The sequence below is a fragment of the Vombatus ursinus genome, unplaced genomic scaffold (assembly GCF_900497805.2).
Source record: "Vombatus ursinus unplaced genomic scaffold, bare-nosed wombat genome assembly UNPS02015404.1, whole genome shotgun sequence".
Taxonomy (NCBI): Eukaryota; Metazoa; Chordata; class Mammalia; order Diprotodontia; family Vombatidae; genus Vombatus; species Vombatus ursinus.
This window is the reverse complement of record NW_020955182.1, coordinates 3,315,919-3,334,679: the sequence shown is the minus strand read 5'-3', so window position 1 is coordinate 3,334,679 and position 18,761 is coordinate 3,315,919. Positions and strand designations below refer to the sequence as shown.

At 44.7% G+C, this 18,761-nt stretch overlaps 1 protein-coding gene across 1 annotated transcript in view; it reads right to left on the bottom strand.

Moving 5' to 3' along the window:
• Positions 1 to 10,769, bottom strand: part of CD276 (CD276 molecule) — a 45,402-nt gene extending 34,633 nt beyond the window's left edge. Inside the window, exon 1 of the mRNA XM_027847415.1 lies at positions 10,414 to 10,769. The gene's annotated coding sequence lies outside the window, so the exon portion shown is untranslated. The remainder of the gene's footprint in view (positions 1 to 10,413) is intronic.
• Between the last annotated feature and the right edge of the window lie 7,992 nt (positions 10,770 to 18,761).

Here is an 18,761-nt window from a genome sequence, read left to right as displayed (position 1 = left end):
AAAAAAAAAAAAAAAAAAAAAAAAAAAAAAAAAAAAAAAAAAAAAGAATCAGCTGAAAGACCTAAGGCTGTTTAACTGGGAGAGGGAAGATTTACTGGGACATGGTAGGTGTCTTCAGAGATTTGAAGAGCAATCACATAGAAAGGGATTAATAATAATAATAGTAATAGCTAACATTTACATAGTACTTACTATGTGCCGGGTGCTGTGCTAAGCATTTTACAATTATTATGTCATGTATTGCTGCTCATCACAACTCTGGGAAGTAGGTGCTATGATTGCCCCCATTTTACAAATGAGGAAACTGAGATAAACAGGGGTTAAGTGACTTGCCCAGGGTCACACAGCTAGTAAGTGTTGGAGGCTTAGACTTCTGAGTAGAAATCTACTCGGCTCAAGGAGAGGATAGTCCCACTGTACTCTGACATGGTCTGGAGAAATGTGTACTGTCCTGAATGCTACATTTTAAAAAAGATATGGATACGCATGAGAATGTCCAGAGGAGGGCAACCAGGATGGTGAAGGGATTGGAGTTCATGATAGGTGACAATCAGTTAAAAGAATGAGATCATTAGCCTGAAAATGACTTAGGGAGGAGATGACAGCTGTCTACTAGCATGTGATGGACTCTCATATTTAAGAGAGAAGAGATTTGTTTTGTTCGGCCCCAAGAGGTAGATCTAGGAATAGTAGGAGAAGTTATAGAAAGGCAGATTTCAGTTCAATAGAAGAAAAATCTCTCTAGTAATTAGAGCTATGCAAAAGTGGAAGAGGCTAAGGATGTGAACAGATAGTCTTCATATTTATGGCCATATGAAAAAAATGCACCAAGTATTAAAAATTAGAGAATGCAAATTAAAGCAACCCTGATGTCCCACCTCCTACCCATCAGATTGATAAAGTGACAAAAACAAAAAGTTACAAATTCTGAAGCAGCTGTGAAAAAACAAGTAAATTAATGCACTGTTGGTGGAGTTGTAAATTGGTCCAGCCATTCTGGAAAGTAATTTGGAACTATTCCCAAAGAGTTAGTAAACTATGCATGGCCTTTGACCTAGCAAGACCACTACAAGGCCCATACCCCAAAGACACCAAAGAAAAATGAAATGAGCCCATATGTATAAAAATATTTATAATAGCTAACTAAAAGGTTGCCTGTCAACTGGGGAATGAACAAAGTATGATACAGGAATGTCATGGAATACTTCTGTGCTGCAAGAAATGATGAAGACTTGTATGAACAGATGTAGAAAAAAGTGAGCAAAACCAAGAGAACAGTTTATACAATAACACCGTTGTCAAGACAAACGACTTTGAAAGACTTCAGAGTTCTGATCAACATAATGACCCAACTGTGATTCTGGAAGACACATGATGAAACGTACTACCAAACTCCAGAGAGAGATAATGGACAGAGTGCAGAGTGAGATGTGTATTTTTTTTTTTAAATGGCCAATGTGGGAATGTATTTTCCTTGACTATGCATATTTGTTGCGGGGGTTTTGTTTTTCTTTTCTTTTCTTTTCTTTTTTTGCCAATAGAGATAGAATGGTGGGGGGAGAGCAATAGATTTTTGTTAATTCAAAAAACAAAATTTAATTTGTAAAAAGAAGGGTGAAAGGGGAAGAGGATGCCTTTGTAGGTAATGGGTTCAGCCTCTCTTGGGTCTGAAATCAGAAGCTGGCTGACCATTTATTGGGATATCATCACAGCAGGCAGTCCTGCTCATGGGCGGGTTGACCAAATGACTTCTGAAATCTACAGAATCTTAAGAGTGTATGATAACTTTCCTTACCCACATCTGCCCAGTCCAGCACACAGGCTGCTGGACCCTCTCCAACTGTCTCTCAGCATATCCTTGATCCACTTTGGGGCTAAGGTTTTTCTGTCTAGCGCTTTCTTGACTGCATGACAACACACCCTATGGAGTTGGAGATGTAAGACCCCATCTGTCACTTTTATCCCCCTACACACACACACACACACAATACAAGTACACATAAGCACACATCCAACAGAGATACACAAACATGCACATATATACACATAAAATACAACACACATATAACCCACACACCCAAAACACAAAACACAAGTACATGCAAGCACACACCCAACACAGGTACATACACATAAAATACAACACACATGTAACACACCCACATGTACACACATACACCCAAAACACAAGTACATATAAGCACACACTCAACACAGATACATACACATGCACGTACACACACTCAACACACAAAACACAAGCACACATTTCACACACACACACACACACACACACACCTTCTAATCAGGTTTCCCTTTATAGCTTTGCAACAGACACTTATTTGTTGACTCTGAAATCACAGGATCACAGATTTAGAGCTTGAAGGGAGCTCAAAGAGTATCTAGTCCAATTCTCATTTTATAGATAAGGAAACTGAGGCAAACAGGGTTAAATGACTTGCCCAGGATCACGCAGATAGTAAGTGTCTGAGACCAGATTTGAACTCAGGTCCTCCTGACCCCAGGCCCAGTGCACTGTCTACTGCTCCACCTAGCTGCCCTCACCCAACTTTTACAAAGGAGGACACTGAGGGAAAAAAGCTTTTCCAAGGTCAAGGGCTAGACCAAGACCTGGACTAGAACCCGGAGCCTTCTGATTCCTTTCTCCTTTGCATTGCTCTACGCCAGGCTGCACCCAGCTGGTGGGATGGCATAGGGTAGGTCGTATTGGAAAGCAGAGGGAGGAGGATCACAGGAACACAGATTTGGATCTGGAAGGCACCGGGGGGCCATCTAATCCAACCTTCTCATTTTCCAGATAAGGAAACATTAGCCAGAGTGGTGCCCAAGGACATACAGAAAGCAAGTAAAAGTGGTAAGATTTAAGCCCAGGATCTCTGACTCCAAATCCAATGCCCTTTTGCACTGAGCCATGCTGCCTTTCAGAAGAGGGTACAATGCCCCCAAAAGTAACTTTGGTTATAGGCCTCAAAGGAATTCTACCCCCATGAGACCTTTTCCTAGGGGAAGAAGCTAAAGGTACCTGAAAGCTTCATGAAGGGCTCCTGTTGTCAGGGGATGAGGGAAGACCTGCACTGATGTGTCCTGTGTATAACAAGGGTCCCCCCAAAAGCCCCAGATGGGCTCCCAGCTCCTTGCCTCCTGAGAGCAGGAAATTCAGGAGGGGAAGCATTGGCTAGTCTGAGCCCCAAGTTGGGGCTATAGCTCCACCTGGACATGAGCCAGAACTTGGGGGAAGACACAGTCCCATCACATGGTCTGCCTGGAGAAAACTTCATACCCATCATATGACCTGACTAATCCCCACTGGACACAGGCCAGAATTCCCTGGATATCCCTCCCTTCCACCCCACCCCGAAGGCAGCATCCAAAGAAATCAGATACATCCTCAGCCCAGCTGTTCCTGGGACTAGACCAAGTCCAAGAACCCAGGGCCCTCCTGCTCACTTCCCATCAAAGGCCCTAGTGGGAGTACCAGCCCAATCCCCAAACCTAGACAAACTCAAGAGATAATAAACTCTTTAAATAGATTCTGATCAATCCTAAATAGTATTTTCCCAGTAAGGTAATAGCTCCCTTGTCCTTTTCCTCCACAGCTTGATGTCACAGGATTATTGAACCTGGAGCTACGAAGCACCTTACAGATCACCTGGTCCAACTGTCTTATTGTACAGATGTGGAAAGTGATGCCCAGAGAGAGGAAAGAATCTGCCCAAAGTTACACAACTAATAAGCAGCAGAGCTGGAATCTGAATCTAGATTCTCTGACCCAAAACACAGGGCTCTTTACACTCTGCCATATTGCCTCTTCCAAAACGAAAATGAGCGTCTTTTTCTCTCTCCATCCAGCTTCCCTTTGCTAGGACCCCAAAGGCAAAAACTATTAGCACCTGAAAGAAGCAGGAGGGATGAATAAGGCCTCTGTCCACCAACCCGGGAACTAGCCAGCAGCCTGAACCACAGGGGTCTGGAGACAGATGGAGAGAGAATAGACCAATTGATGAAAATGGAAGTGGGAGGGGGGTTACATGGAGTGGGAAGGGATAGTATGAAGAGCGGCAAAAAATTTTACCCCAAGAGGCAGCTGTGGAATAGAGGAGTGAGCAGAGTCAAAAGTCAGAAAACTTGGTTTTGGATCCCAGCTAGGAGACGTATGTGACCAATCTCTTGACCTCAGGTTCCTTCTCTATAAGATGAGGTGGTTGTACTAGATGATCTCTGGGGACCCTTCCATCTCTAACATCCTATTTATCCTAGGAAGAAACCTAAGAGAAGAGCTTTCCTCTAACACTCTTGACATTGGTGGATACCAATGGAACATACAGGCTACCCATGAGTTATCCCACATTCTGGCTGGGTGACTGACCTATCTTTTTTCTAGTCATACATTTCTCTGATGACATCCTTTATGCCACTTCTCTCAAGTAACTTCTCATAGACAAAGTGTTACAGACCACTCAAGGCCACCATGTACCACACCACTGCCCTTTGGGAGGCTCTCAACCTCAACCTTTCAGAGATTATGGGTCTTCTATGATGTGGGTCATTCAACATCACAGAAAGAAAACTAGTGTTTAAAAAGTGGGCCTTTATTTTGAGGAGAAATTTGGCATAATATAAATGGTTGGTTGTTGTTAGGGCAACTAGGTAGTACGGTGGGTAGAGTGGCAGGCCTGGAATCAGGAAGACTCATGTTCCTGAGTTCAAATCTGGCCTCAGACACTTCCTAGCTGTGTGACTCTGAGCAAGTCACTTAACCCTGTTTGCCTCAGTTTCCTCATCAGTAAGATGAGCTGGAGAAGGAAATGGCAAACCACTTCAGTATCTTTGCCAAGAAAACCCCAAATGCGGTCACTTAGCATGATATAAAGATTACATTACCTGGGCTCTTAGGTCCCCTCCCATTCTAAAATTCTGTTAGGTTGAAAAATGCAAGTTATTACAAAGTTATTTGTGTATACTTCTAATTCTTCCCACTCTACTATAAGCCCTGGTCCTATTCATCTCTACTCCCCCACAAGACTCTGAGCACTTCCATACTTTAAATATTTATGATTTCATTCCCTCTGAATTCAACCAGTTGATAAGCCAAAGTCTCAAAAAAAGTAGATGTTTTTCATCCCCCAACTTATGTCCTCCTTTGATCACTCCATCTCAGACACACTCTTGTGTGGTGTGGATTCTTATGTCTGTGCCAGGAGGATGCCAGCCAGGACACGTCCTATGAGGGCAATGATTGATTTAGGCCAGGAGGATGCCAGCTAGGACACGTCCTATGAGGGCAGTGATTGGTTTAGGCCAGGAGGATGCTAGCTAAGACACATCTTATGAGGGCAGTGATTGGTTTAGATCTTCCCTCTACTGACAGGTCTCCATGATTTTGTAGATGGTCTTTAAGAGTTTCTGCGGCCAAAAAAAAATCATCACCTGTCCATCCTGCTGGTGTTGACCCTATCTGAACTTAGCTAGGCTGGTCCTCAGACACTGGGCCTAGACTCAAAATCTTTCTGGCATTTGGCTCAAAGCCAATGTTTTCAAGAAACCTGGATGACCTCCTCACCATAATGAGGCACTGGAGTAGTGTAGAGGAAGCATGGCATAGAGAGGATAGAGCATTGGACTTGGGTCAGAAAGACTTGGGTTCAAATCCCACCTCTGACACTTATTAGTTCTATGACCCTAACCTCCCTGTATAACTTCACCTCCCTGTACTTCAGTATTCTCATCTATAAAATGAAGGAGTTAGACCAGATGGTTTAGAGCCACTTCCAGCTCTAAATCTATGATTCTATTACACAAATTCGGTTCTCAGGTAGCTTACAATCTAATTGGGAGATAAGACAAGTACACACATCAGTAAAACATAAGGTAAATGTGGCCTAAGGAAAGGTCAGGTCCAGCCAAAGTGTTAAGAGAAATTTGAGGAAAAAGAGATCATTTTTACCTGGAGGAGGTAAATAGGAAAGTCAGAAAAAGCTTCCTGACATAAGAGTTAGACCTCGATGAAAGGGAGGGGCTTCAATAGTTGGACATGAGTACATGTGGGGGAAAATAGGGGCAGTTAAATACATATATATTATAAATATGTGCACATTTATAAATACATATTTAAATACAATAAATATGCATTTTACTATCGGAGATAATCCTTTGGCTTCACTCAGATATTAGCCAAGCCTAGCCTAGTCCAGCCCGGGGGAAAGGTTTAGATACCAGTATTAATCATGCATTCAAAATACCTATCTTTTCACATATACCCCAGGGCACAGGTAGCAGAACTACTCCCAGAGTGAGCCTGGCCATGGCATGAGGAAACTTAACTATGTAAGTAAAGCATTGCTTTACAGAAATGACTTTGAAGTAGCTAACTTCTAAAAAAGGGTTCCAAGATGAGATCCTAGGGCTCTGATTTAAGGAACAAAGACCCTGCAGCACTCAACAGCACCCCTCGAATTCAATCCATTAATAAGCCAAGGTCTCAAAAAAGAAGATTTGTTTTTCAGTCCTCATTCATGTCCTCCTCTGATCACTCCCTATGTCAGACACGCTCTCAGGGGTGTGGATTCTACATGCCTGTGCCAGAGAGGATGCCAGCTATGACACATCCTATAAGGGTAGTGACTCCTCTTCTGTCTAAGGACCGGTCTAGCTAAATGCAGGGAAGTTCAGCGTGGGCTGGTCTCAGGGAGGTGACTTTTTCCCCAGCCTCAGAAACTTAAGTCCAATCTTTTATATTGTAGAAAGTTTGCCATCTGTGCTGGAGGGAGGATTCCTATTGACTAAATCATGTCTTTCAAGTACTCAGGTAAATCATATGGATTACATAGGCAATCTTGCCTGGAGAGGCCACTTAGTGTGCCTAAGGGTCAGAAGTCAGGGCTCAAATCCTAGTTAAAAGAGCTTAGACTCTTCAGCCAGAGGTAGCCCACCAGAGTGGAGACAGGACTGGATTAGAAAGTTCTGTTGTTGTTCAGTTGTTTCGGTCATGTCCAACTCTTCATGACTCCATTGGAGTTGTCTTGGCAAAGATACTAGAGTGTTTGCCATTTCCTTCTGCAGTTCATTTGACAGATGAGGAAACTGAGGCAAACAAGGTTAAATGACTTGCCCAGGGTCACACAGCTAGTAAATGTCTGAGGTTAGATTTGAACTCAGGTCTTCCTGACTCCAGACCAGGAAATATATGCGCCATGTACTATGGTACCACCTAGCCGCCTAGGATTAGGAAGATGGAGGACTTCAATTTAAATCTCAACTCTTCCACTTCTTACCTTTGTGACTTTAGGCAAATCACTTAGTCTCTCTGGGCCTCAGATATTATAGATGACCAGATGACCACTAAGGTCCCTTCCAACTCTATGACCCTCTGAGTTTTCAGGAAGAACTGGGGCACAGTGTAAAGAGTGCTGAACTTGGGAGTCACAGGACCTGACTTTAAATCCCTGCTCCACCTCTGCAATCATGGGCTTGGGATGCTAGGTGGCACAGTAGATAGATCACCAGGCCTGGAGTCAGGAAGACCTGAATTCAAATCCAGCCTCAGACATTTACTAGCTGTGTGACCCTGGGCAAGTCACCTAACCCTGTTTGCCTCAGTTCCCTCATGTGTAAAATGAACTAGAGAAGAAAACGGCAAACCACTTAGTATATTTGACAAGAAAACCCCAAATGGGGTCATGGAGAGTCATGGCCATAAGTATGAAGGAACCGACAACAACAATCTTGGGCTTAAAATCTTTCTGGACTTCAGTTTCACTTTTGTAACATAAGGGGTTGGTCTAAATGACCTTTAAGGCCTCTTCCAGCTCTGAATTCCAAGCCTATGATCTGTAAGACAAAGATCCAATTGCCTGCCCCGCCTATCTCAGGGGGTTATTGGGAGGATCGATGAGTGTTTCACAACCACTTGAGCTCTTATTATTGCTTACACATTGATTTGCTTAGAGAACCAGCCTAGCACAGTGATAGAGAGTGGATTTCAGAGTCAGGAACACCTGATTTTAAATCCAGCTTCAAACACATAGATAAGTGACCCTGAGAAAGTCACCGAATCTCTTAGTGCCTTCAGGAAACTTTCAAAGACTAAATTGCAGAAGAGATCTTGATCTGCAGTGGTCAAGGGAGTTCCAAGCTAGGAGCTGGTGAAATAACAAGTCAGAACAGAAAAAAAAAAAAAAAAAAGATTTACTTACTAAATCCTCTCTACAGATAGAATAAAGGAAAAGTCGTCTCCATAGCTGGATTATTACAAATTCCTCCTCTTCTCTGAGTGCAGATTGAAGCATACTTTTTAAAAACTTTCTTTTTCTTGTTTTGGCTATTATGTTTTGCATGACTTCACATGTATAATTGATATCATATTGATTGCCTTCTCCAGGAGTGGGGAGAGGCACAGGAGGGAGGGAGAGAATTTGTACCTCAAAATTTTTGAAAATGAATGTTAAAAATTCTTCTATATGTAATTGGGAAATATTTAATGAAATAAATAAAAAATTGTTTTAATTCCTCCTCTTTTAAACCTTGGTTTCCACCTCTGAGGGAACCAGACTATATAGGTCAAGAGTTTTTGATCTGGAAGGGGTCCACAGATGGATTTCAGAGGGTCCATGAACTTATTTGGGGGGAAATGACATCTTTATTTTAATGTCATTGGCTTCCTTTAAGACCCATATATTTTATCATATGCCTTTGAAAACATGATTCTGAGAAGGGGTCTGTATGCTTCACCATACTGTGCCAAGGGAGTCTGGTGACAAAGAATAGGTTAAGAAATCCTGGACTAGATGGTTTCTAGGATCACTTTCACCTCTGAATTTTATCTTGTTCTAATTAGAAGAGCATCAATTAATGAGGCTGGTTATAGATAAAATCTCATTCTAATAATTAACCTATCAATAGCTACTGAAACTTGGCTGTGGGTATTGACAAGAGTGAATCAAAAATTAACTGTGGTTTAAAAGTTCCAGGGGCAGCTAGGTGGCGCAGTAGATAGAGCTCCAGCCTTGGAGTCAGGAGAACCTGAGTTCAAATCTGACTTCAGACACATGACACTTACTAGCTGTGTGACTCTGGGCAAGTCACTTAAACCCCATTGCCTCACCAAAAAAAAAAAAAAGCAAAAAAAAAAAAAGTTCCAGTCAGAGTAATTCAATAAACTGGTCATTTCCACTTCGTGTCTCCTTTTTGTCCCCAATACAGACCAGCTCATAATTTCCCCATCTTACCTCAAACTCATCATAACTTTCAAACCCATAACTGCCAGTTTTTTTTTTGTGCTCATCTCTTTCTCCCCTACCTCCTTATGAAGCCTCTGATTATAGTCTCTGTTTTCTCTCCATCCACGATTATCTGCTTCTCCCCCATACACATCCTCTTCTCCTTCCAGACCATTCCTCTCATTGTCCCCTCACATACCATGTCTATTTCCGATTTTATGCCTCAGCTCAAGCTGTCCCATAAGTCCACATTTCCAGCTGCCCAGAAGGAGCCCCTTGGCCCAATCTTCCCCATCCCTTAAGATCCAGCTCCAGTCCCACCACCCTCAAGAAGCCCTCCTAGTCCTCCCAAGTCCATACTGATCTTCCCTCTCAACTCCTATGGCACCCAGAGTCTGAATAATATAAATTGTACACTCCACACATTTGAAATTGAACTCATGAGCCTAGGAGAAAAGGAAAGAATTAGGCTTAGGGGTAAGAAGGACCCTTTGGGTTGGGGATAGAAAGTGAGAAGAAGAATCAGAGACAGAGGGGTCCCCTTGAGATGGAGTAGAAAGTAGGAAGGGAAATCAGAGGCAAGGGTGCTAAGCAGACCCTGTACTTCATTGCCAAAACACACTAGGGGTAGGATGCAATGTAGAGATGACTCAGACAGAATCCCCTTACAATCTGCCTACCGCATAATCAGCAATCCTACAATCCAGAGCACCGGTGTTTACACGGTGTGCGCTGGTGGGAATAGTTTTTAAGATCTGGACTGTGTGTGTGTGTGTGGTGTGTGTGTGTTTGCCCGGGCGCGCGCGCGCCACTGTCCCTCTGTCTAGCCATCTGTGTTCCTCTGTCCCCGCCAGTCTGAGTGGATGGGGGTAGGGGGAGGAAGTAGGAATGCAGAGAGTGAGATGGGAACCCCGAGCCAATTCTCCTCCCTTCTCCCGGACTAGAACAAAAGCTACAACTGCCAACTTCTCGTCTGGGGTCAGCACCGGTGTCTTGCCAGGAGAGCGGGCGGGCGGGCTCCCAAGCTAGGGCACATTTGGGAACAAAAGCCGCCGCCCCCCACCCACCTCCTCCGAACTTGCTCCATTCCCTTGCCCCAGAACCTTACCCGCTCTGGGCTCCCGCCTCCTCCCCGCCAGTCCCAGCCAAAGCCAACAAAAGCCATGAGAGCACTTACCCTCCCTCTCCTCCACCTCCTCCTCCTCCCTCCTCCAAAGCAGAAGCAGCAGCCCAAGCTGCTTCCCGAAGGGTCCCCCGGGGGCCCAGGCGCGGTCCAGTCCAGCTGCGCTCAGCTCCCCGCAGAGTCCGACCCCCTTCTCTACCGGGAGTCTGGAGAGGGAGCTGGAGCTGGGGAAGCCGCCGGCATCTTCAGCTGCCAGGCCGAGTCGTGGAAGTGGGGGACCGGTCCCGGGCCAGCTGCGGTCAAGACATGAATGGAGGGACCGAGTAGGAAAGGGCTGGGCTGAGCAGGGCTGGGCTGGGCCAGGCTAGTGCTGACCCAGGAAGCTGGGCTGCAGGCGGTCTCGGGCAGGCTCTCCCAGGGAGGGCGGGGAGAACAGGGGGACTGAAGCGGGTGGGGGGAACTGGGCTGCCACGGCTGGGGGGAAGTACCATATTAGTCAGAGTATGGGGCGCACTTTTCCCTTCCCCACCCTCATCCCCACCTCACTGCCTCAGCCCACCCCCCACCCCCAAAGCTACCTTGTATAAGAGTTGAAAACTTCCTATAATCGGCATGTTTTTCATTGTAAGATTACGGGCTTTTTTTTGTCTTTCTTTGAATGAAATCTCATTTTTAGAAGGGGCCTATAATCAGATCAATACAGTATCCAGGATTCGGAAAGCCAGCTGGGAATGATGTCATCGTCAGCCCCCGCAGGCCCAGAAATGGAGTGACTTGGAGGCCGGATTCTCTCTCCTGGCCGGAGCCCCCAAGCCTGGACACTTCCTGGCTGGGGGAGGAAATGGACTAAACATGATGTCCCCTGGGAAAAGGCTGAAAACCTGGCCAGTCACCCCAACCTTAGGGTCTAGTAAACTCCTGAAAGCGGCAGCTGTACTGTGCCTGGGATGGGAGTGAGGAGGCTGGCACCCTCTGTCTCAGCCCCTGCCCCAGCCTACTAGACGATGCCAACCTGAAAGGCTGGGACTAATCTCAGCCATCAGCACACTTGACCTCCTCTGAGCTTCCTTCCCCTGCCCATGGGAGAGCCCTCTACTCTTCGTGTTGCCCCTAGGAGCAGGAATAAAGCAGACACACGTCGACCCCACCCCACCTCCCGCATCTGGTTTGTCCCCTATAGAATCAAGGGCATTTTTTAGCGTCAACCTGTTTTTTTCCCCTTCAGTATCTCGTGTGGGATAGGGGAGACAGCCTATATTCAGATCAATTCTACTCTCTCTAGTTCTCGATTTTCTCTTCTGTGGAATGAAAGTTTGTACCAGATAATTTAGGAGTGGCGCCATGCAGTCAGAGAACCTGGGTTTGAAATCCAGCTCTGTGTGACTTTGGGCTAGTCACTTCCTGGCCCTGCTCCTCAGTTTCTTCATTCCTTCTGTATTCGTTTATTAAGCACCTACTGCCAGGCATTGTGCCAGTCACTGGTATAAGAAGACAAAAAAAGGAAACAGACTGCCTTCAAGGAACCTGAGTTCTATCCGGGGAAAACACACACTATTAGATGGATAGATAGAAAAAAACAAATATAGATACAAAATAATTTCTGGGAGAGATCAGTATTGGCTTCCTATAGAAGATGGCACCTGGATTGAGCTTTGAAGCAAGCTTGGGATTCTACAAGACAGAGGGATAGAGGGAGTGGAGGGGGGAATAAAGGGAGGAATAGATGAGCCTGTTTGAAAGTACAGATACAGGGTACAGTGTCTGCATGGGGAAGTAGGCCATTTTGGCTAGAAAGCAGAGGGGATACTTGAGAGAAAAATGGGTAATGAGTATAGACAGGAAAGCTGAAGCCAGGTAGTGGAAGGCTTTTAAACTCAGAGAGATTTGGATTTTATTCTAGAGGAAAGAGGGAGTTATTTGAGCTTCTTGAGCTGTGGAGTGACATCTGTGCTTTAGGAATATTAATTGGCACCTATAGAGGACAGTTTAGGATGACTCAAAGAGGCTAATTAAGAGGCTGCTGTCCAGATGAGAGGTGAGGAGGGACTCAATCAAGGTAGTGGCTGTGTGAATGGAGAAGTGATGGGTATTGGAGATACTATAGAAATAGGATCCACAAGATTTAGCAACTGATTGAATAGGAAGGATGAAGGAGAAGGAATAGTTGGGGATGAATCCAAGGTGGTGAACCTGGGTGAGGACAAGAATAGTGGTATCCTTATTGAATCAGAAAGCTAGGAAGAAGAAAGGGGAGGGGGGTGGAGATAATGAGCTCTGTTTGGGACATATTGAGCTTGATATACTGTAGGGACATCTAGTTGTAGCAGATGCCCATTAATCAGTTGGCGATGCAGGACTCTCAGGAGAGAGTATGGAGACAGGAAAATGTCAGCATTCATCCACATGGAGATGATAGTTGAGCTCATGGGAGCTGATGAGAACAAGAAAGTTGGTATAGGGCAAGGATTTTTAATATTGTTTGTGTCATAGACCCTTTATTGGTGTCTCCTGAAACCTATAGACCCCTTCTCAAAATAGTGTTTTTAAATGCAGCAAATAAAACTTAGTGGATTGCAAAAGAAACCAACTATATTGAAATACATTTATCAAAATTTTTAAAAAATATCACTTAAAAAGACCCCAAATTAGGGACAAGAGCCAAGAACTCATTTATAAAGTGAGAGTTTATATTAGATGACCATCTCAGAACCATCTGATTCTACTGAACATAACTCCTGTTAGGTTCCAGGCCCCAGTGTCACCTATATGGTAGTATTGCTGACATTTATATAGTGAAAGCTTGGCTTTCCCCACAATAATCCTGTTCAGCATATTGCCAGGATATTGTGCTATTTTACAGATGAGGACAATGAGGCTCAAGAGAGATGGAGGGATTTGTTCAAAGTTACATGGGCAATAAGTGAATTTCAAAGCCTGTTCCTGGGACTCTTGACTCCTAGTCTGATATACTCTCCAATACACCAACTAATGTGAGTGAGAGTGAAAATTTGCCCTATTGGTGTTTGGAAGATGGCCTGACCTGTTGCATATCAGAGCCATGTTTCTAGTCCGGGGCTGGGTTCAATCAATCAATCAAAAAGCATTTATTACATGCTTACTATGAGCCAGATACTGCACTAAGCACTGAAGATAGATAGAAAAAGAAAAAACAATCTCCATGTTCAAAAACATTACATTTTTTTTTTAGGCAATTGGGATTAAGTGACTTGCCCAGGGTCATATAGCTAGTAAGTGTCTGAGGTCAAATTTGAACTCAGGTCTTCCTGACTTCAGGGCCGGTGCTCTATCCACTGTGCCATCTAGCTGCCCCAAGATATTACATTCTAATGGGAGAAGCATCATGTGCATAAATCAGTACAAACGTGATACATGCAGAATAGGTAAAAATAGGCCTTAAAGGAGGAGGGAAGGACTTCCTAGGAGTTACATTTGAAGAGAGCCAGGGATTCTAAGAGACAGAGGTAAGGAGGGAGAGCATTCCAAGCCAGTGCAAAGTCATGGAGATGGGAGATGAAGTATTGCATTTGAAATTATACAGTCATGTGAAAAACATGCTCTAAATCACTATTGATTAGAGAAATGCAAATCAAAACAACTCTGAGATACCACATCACACCTATCAGATTGGCCAACATGAGGTTACAGGTGATGAGGGCCTGAACTAGGGAGGTAGCTATGTGAGTAGAGGGAAGGAGTCTTCCAGAAGAATTATAAAAACAGAGAAGACAAGGTGTAGCATCCTGATTGGATGCATGAGATGAAGGAGAATGAGGAGAGACCACATCCCTTGATGTAAGTTCTTTCATTGGAATGCAAACTTGTACATAGGGAATGTCATCCTCTGTATCTGTATCCCCAGTGCTTAGCACAGTGACTTAATATACCCTGATTAATTGTTGATTGGTGTGAGATGTACTGGGACCTCTGCCCCGGTCTCAAAAAGCTCCATCCATTGTCCTGCTAGGACTCCAAAATCCCTTCATAACCGGGATTATGGCCAACGAATCATTCCTCTGGGTTAAAGAATTAATTTAATAATAAATAAATAATAACAATAAGAATTCTACAGGCCTGTCTTTGGAAATGCATCGCCCACAGCAAAGGGGAACACTTGAATGATAATCCCATGTATGTATCACTTTGCTCACAATAGCTCAGTGAGTATTCTGATCCCAGTTTTAGGGATGCTCTGAAAGGTTTAGTGATTGGACTGTTGTCACAAAGGGAGTGGCTGAGCTAAGATTAGAATCCACATCTCCTCATTCCAAGTTAGGACTCCAAGCCCAGAAGTCTAATCACAAACCACATTGATTCTCCCACTTATATGAGAAATCATTAATATCTCAGGGGGAATGAGTGGAGTTTGCCCTGAATGGAGATCTATTGATGGAAGGGCCCTCAAAGGCCATCTAGTCTGATGGTCCTCATTTCAAAAATAATGAAATGGTCCTATGGAAGGGAAGTGACTTACTTAAAATCAGACAGGAAGTATCTGGAGTAGAATTTGAACTCAGGTCTTCTGACTCCAGCATCAGTCCTCTTTCCACTCTGCTGTGCTGTGGTCTCAAGGATAAGATTAGAAAGGGAGGTCAGAAGCATGGGATGGAGGAGACTTGAAGATTACCTACTCTATCTGTCCCTTTGCAGATGAGGAAACTGAGGCTCATAGAAATAACTGACTTAGTCTAGGTCTTGTACTCTAGCAAGTAATAAAGCTGGAATTTGAACCAAAGTCTTCTTACCCCAAATCCTGCCCTATTTCTAGGATAATGAAGAGAGAATAGACCTGTGGAAGACTACAGTAGAAGACTTAGGGCTGGGGGACAGAGAGCTTAGGACTCATGGGGCCCATGGTAGCATTGGGTACTAAGAGAAGCATGAAGAAGGATGTAAAGGAAAGTGGTGAATTTGAGTTACAGAACCTGAGTTCTAATCCCACCCAGCTCTACTACTTACTACCTGTGCAAAGTCGGTCAGGTCACCTGCATCCTCGGGCCTCAGCTTCCTTATCTATAAAGTGGGTGGGTCGGACCAAGTGGTCGAGAAAGTGCCTTCCAGTCCTAGATCAATGACTCTCAATGGCAGTGCTGAAGACAAACTTTATTGACTTCATAGGGGGAATATAATCAATTTTCAACTTAAAAAACGCTGGGACCGACAATAATTGACCAGAGACTGGGAAGTAGAATAGTGATGGACATCATCAAAACGTGATCAGCTCCACCAACAAGAATCATAACCTGCCCACATTTCACCCTGCGTGAATCTCATACATGTTTTCCCACAATCTCTTCAAAGAAGAACTATCTAATGCATTGGAGTCCTTTGCTGGATTCTTCCAATATTTCAGGGATGAATGAATGAAAAAAAATGGATGAATAAGCATTTCCTAACCACTTACTATGTGCTCAGTGCTGAGGATCAAACACAAGAAGAGTAGTCCATGCTTTCAAAGAGTTCATCAATTGACAAGACAACATATATGGGAGAATTCAGCTGCAAGACAGAGGGAAAGGCCCAGGAGTTCTTGAGATGCATTGGGCTATTTTCCCCACAGTAGTGACCCATCACAGTTGGGAAGGGTCAAGGGAAGAAGGCATTCGAGGTCATTCTCTACCTAGGAAGGGAAAGAGTAATTGGCAGAAAGGTTACAGGTGGGCTCTGGAGTGGGAAAGAAGGAAGGTAGCTGCTGGGAGCCTCCAGGGAAGAAGGAAGGAGCTCTTGCTTGGCCTGAGCTCTAATGGGGGCCCTCCAAGTACCCCCGATGGGGTTTACACATACCACTGCATTGAATGTAAGCTCTCTGAGGGCTGGGGGCTTTCTCTTCCGCTCTAATGCTCGATGCTCAGGCCCCCTGGGGTCTTTCCTTCGGTCTGGCAGCTGACCCCATATTTGGTGTTTCTCCTAATATGACGGGCTGTCCCCCAAAGGTCTTCTATTTGTACTCTCAGCACACAGTAAACCTTTAATACTTTTTCATTACTCACTCATTTACATTTTCTGGCACACAGCAGGCACTTGTAAATGCTTGTCCACTGATTTTCATTAAAGCAACAAACAAGGCAACCAGCACTCATTAAACACTCACTGCATGCCAGGCACTGTGCTAACAATAACATTGATGATGATGATGATGGTGATGGTAGCTCACATTCACGTCGTGTTTTAAGGTGTGCAAAGTGCTATCCTCACAATAACCCTGCGAGGTATGTAGTATGACTATTATATTATCCTTATTTTGCTGATGAGGAAACTGAGGAAATCGAGGTTAAAATCACTCTGTTGATATCAGAGTTCAGATTTGACTCTCAGACCCCTGCTCTTTCCCCTGTTCCTGGTCCCTTAACCCTGGTGTGTCCCTGATTCATCATGGCTAATTCCCTATGGCTGTCTTCACCTCAACACGATGGGGAGAAAAGCCCCTGTTCCCATCATAGAAGTGACCTTTAAAGATCTTCCAGTGCGGGGCTCCTTCTTTTTTTTTTTTTTTTTTTTTTACAGGTAGGGAAGCTAAGGTCCAGAACGGGAGGAAGGGATCTGCCCCAGGGTCACACATTTAGACTGTAGCAGAGCTGGAGCCAGACCTCAGGTCTCCTGACTCACGCCAGTGGCCTCTCTGCCACACAACCCTGCCATAATGAGGGCTCATAAGACAAGGAGAGGTTAGGTACAGGGTGGAGCTGTCTATAAATACACAGGGCTGCCGGGCAGGAGAGCTGACCACACAACATTTTCCACTGAGCCAGTGCTTCCGTATGGTTTCCTCCTGTCCCGTACACCCTCAAACTCGGCACCACGGTGGCACCATTAGCCACTGGGGCAGCAGCTCCAAAGCAATGTCAGATGTCAGCATTCCTGTTACATTCTGGACACATCACCCCCAGATAAGGAAGGCACACAGGGAAGTAAGATTTCGACTGAGGAGATCTGGACCGGAATCCCAGCTCCAACACTTAGGGAGTGTAAGAATAGTTAGCATAGACAGACAGACAGACAGACGGATAGATAGATAGATAGACAGATAGATAGATAGATAGACAGACAGAGACATAAATATATAGACTGTATTTTAACTTTAGAATTATCTTATTTTATCTTCACAGCAAGGGGGCAGGTAAGGGATTAAGCATTTATTAAGCACCTAGTATGTGCCTGGCACTTGGCTAAGTGGTAGGAGGAAGGTACTTTTATAGATGAGGGAACTAAGGCACAGAGAGGTAACTTGCCAAGGGTCACACAGCTGGTTAAATGTCTAAGGCTGGATTTGAACATAGGTCTCCCTCATTCCAAGTCCAAAGTTCTCTACCCAGTGCACAAAAGAGTGCTAGATTTGGAGTTGGGACGTGGATCTGTGACCCAGCTCTAGATAGATCATGAGTTTGTGAGCTTGGGAAAGTTTCTAGTCACTAGAGAGTCTGGATGGTGTAGTATACGGGAAAATGCTAGGTTTGGAGCCAGAAGATGTGGGTTTAAATCCAAGTTCTTCCACCTATTATTTGTGTAACTTTGGGCAAGTCATTTCCTCTCTGTGCTTCAGTTTCCTCATCATTTAAGGAAGATTAGACTGGATGACTTCTGCAGTCCCTTCCAGTCCTAGAGATATGATCCTGTGATATCTCACCTTTCTTCCATGCCTCCTTCCTTTCTGTCTCCATTTCCTCTTGAGGATGATAAGGATGGATTAGGTCATTGCTAATCTCTACATCGGTGACCTGAATTCTTCCTTTGCCTCCTTGTGGCTGAGAATCTCGGGACTGAGGAGTCCCAAGACTAGTGGTCAGGCCTGGCATGTTCCCAGGAGGCTGAGGGGCAGCGATGACTCCTTCGCTGCCCCATGCTGGTCGCCTGAGAAATCCCACAGGCCCTCCCCTCCTGTGTAAAACCTTGTGGGAACCACAGTGATCATTCTCTCCCACTTCATCTGTGGACTTGCTTCAGACCAAGGCTAAACATTCCCAGCAGAGGACAGAACTGGGAGAATGGCTGGCAGGATTAGCATGATGCAGTGGAGAAAGCCCCGGTCTCAGCGTCTGAGTCAGAAGGGCACAGACGTGGAGCTGGAAGGAACCTGAAAGGGCGTCCACCCCAAGCACCTCCTTCTACCAACGAGGAAAGTAAGACCCAGGGAAGCTGGTTCTCTGACTTAACCCATGGCACACAGCTAGCAAACACCACCAGAAGGACTCCATCTCAGGTGCCCTGATTCTAAGTCCAAAGATTTTTCTACTCCATCATGGTCCTGGCTCTGCCACTTACAAGTCATGAGACCATAGGCAAGTTACTGAGTTTAATAATAATAGCATTCTCGTAGCTTCTATTACATGCCAGGCACTAGGCTAAGTGCTTTATAGATATTATCTCATTTGATCATCACAACCACC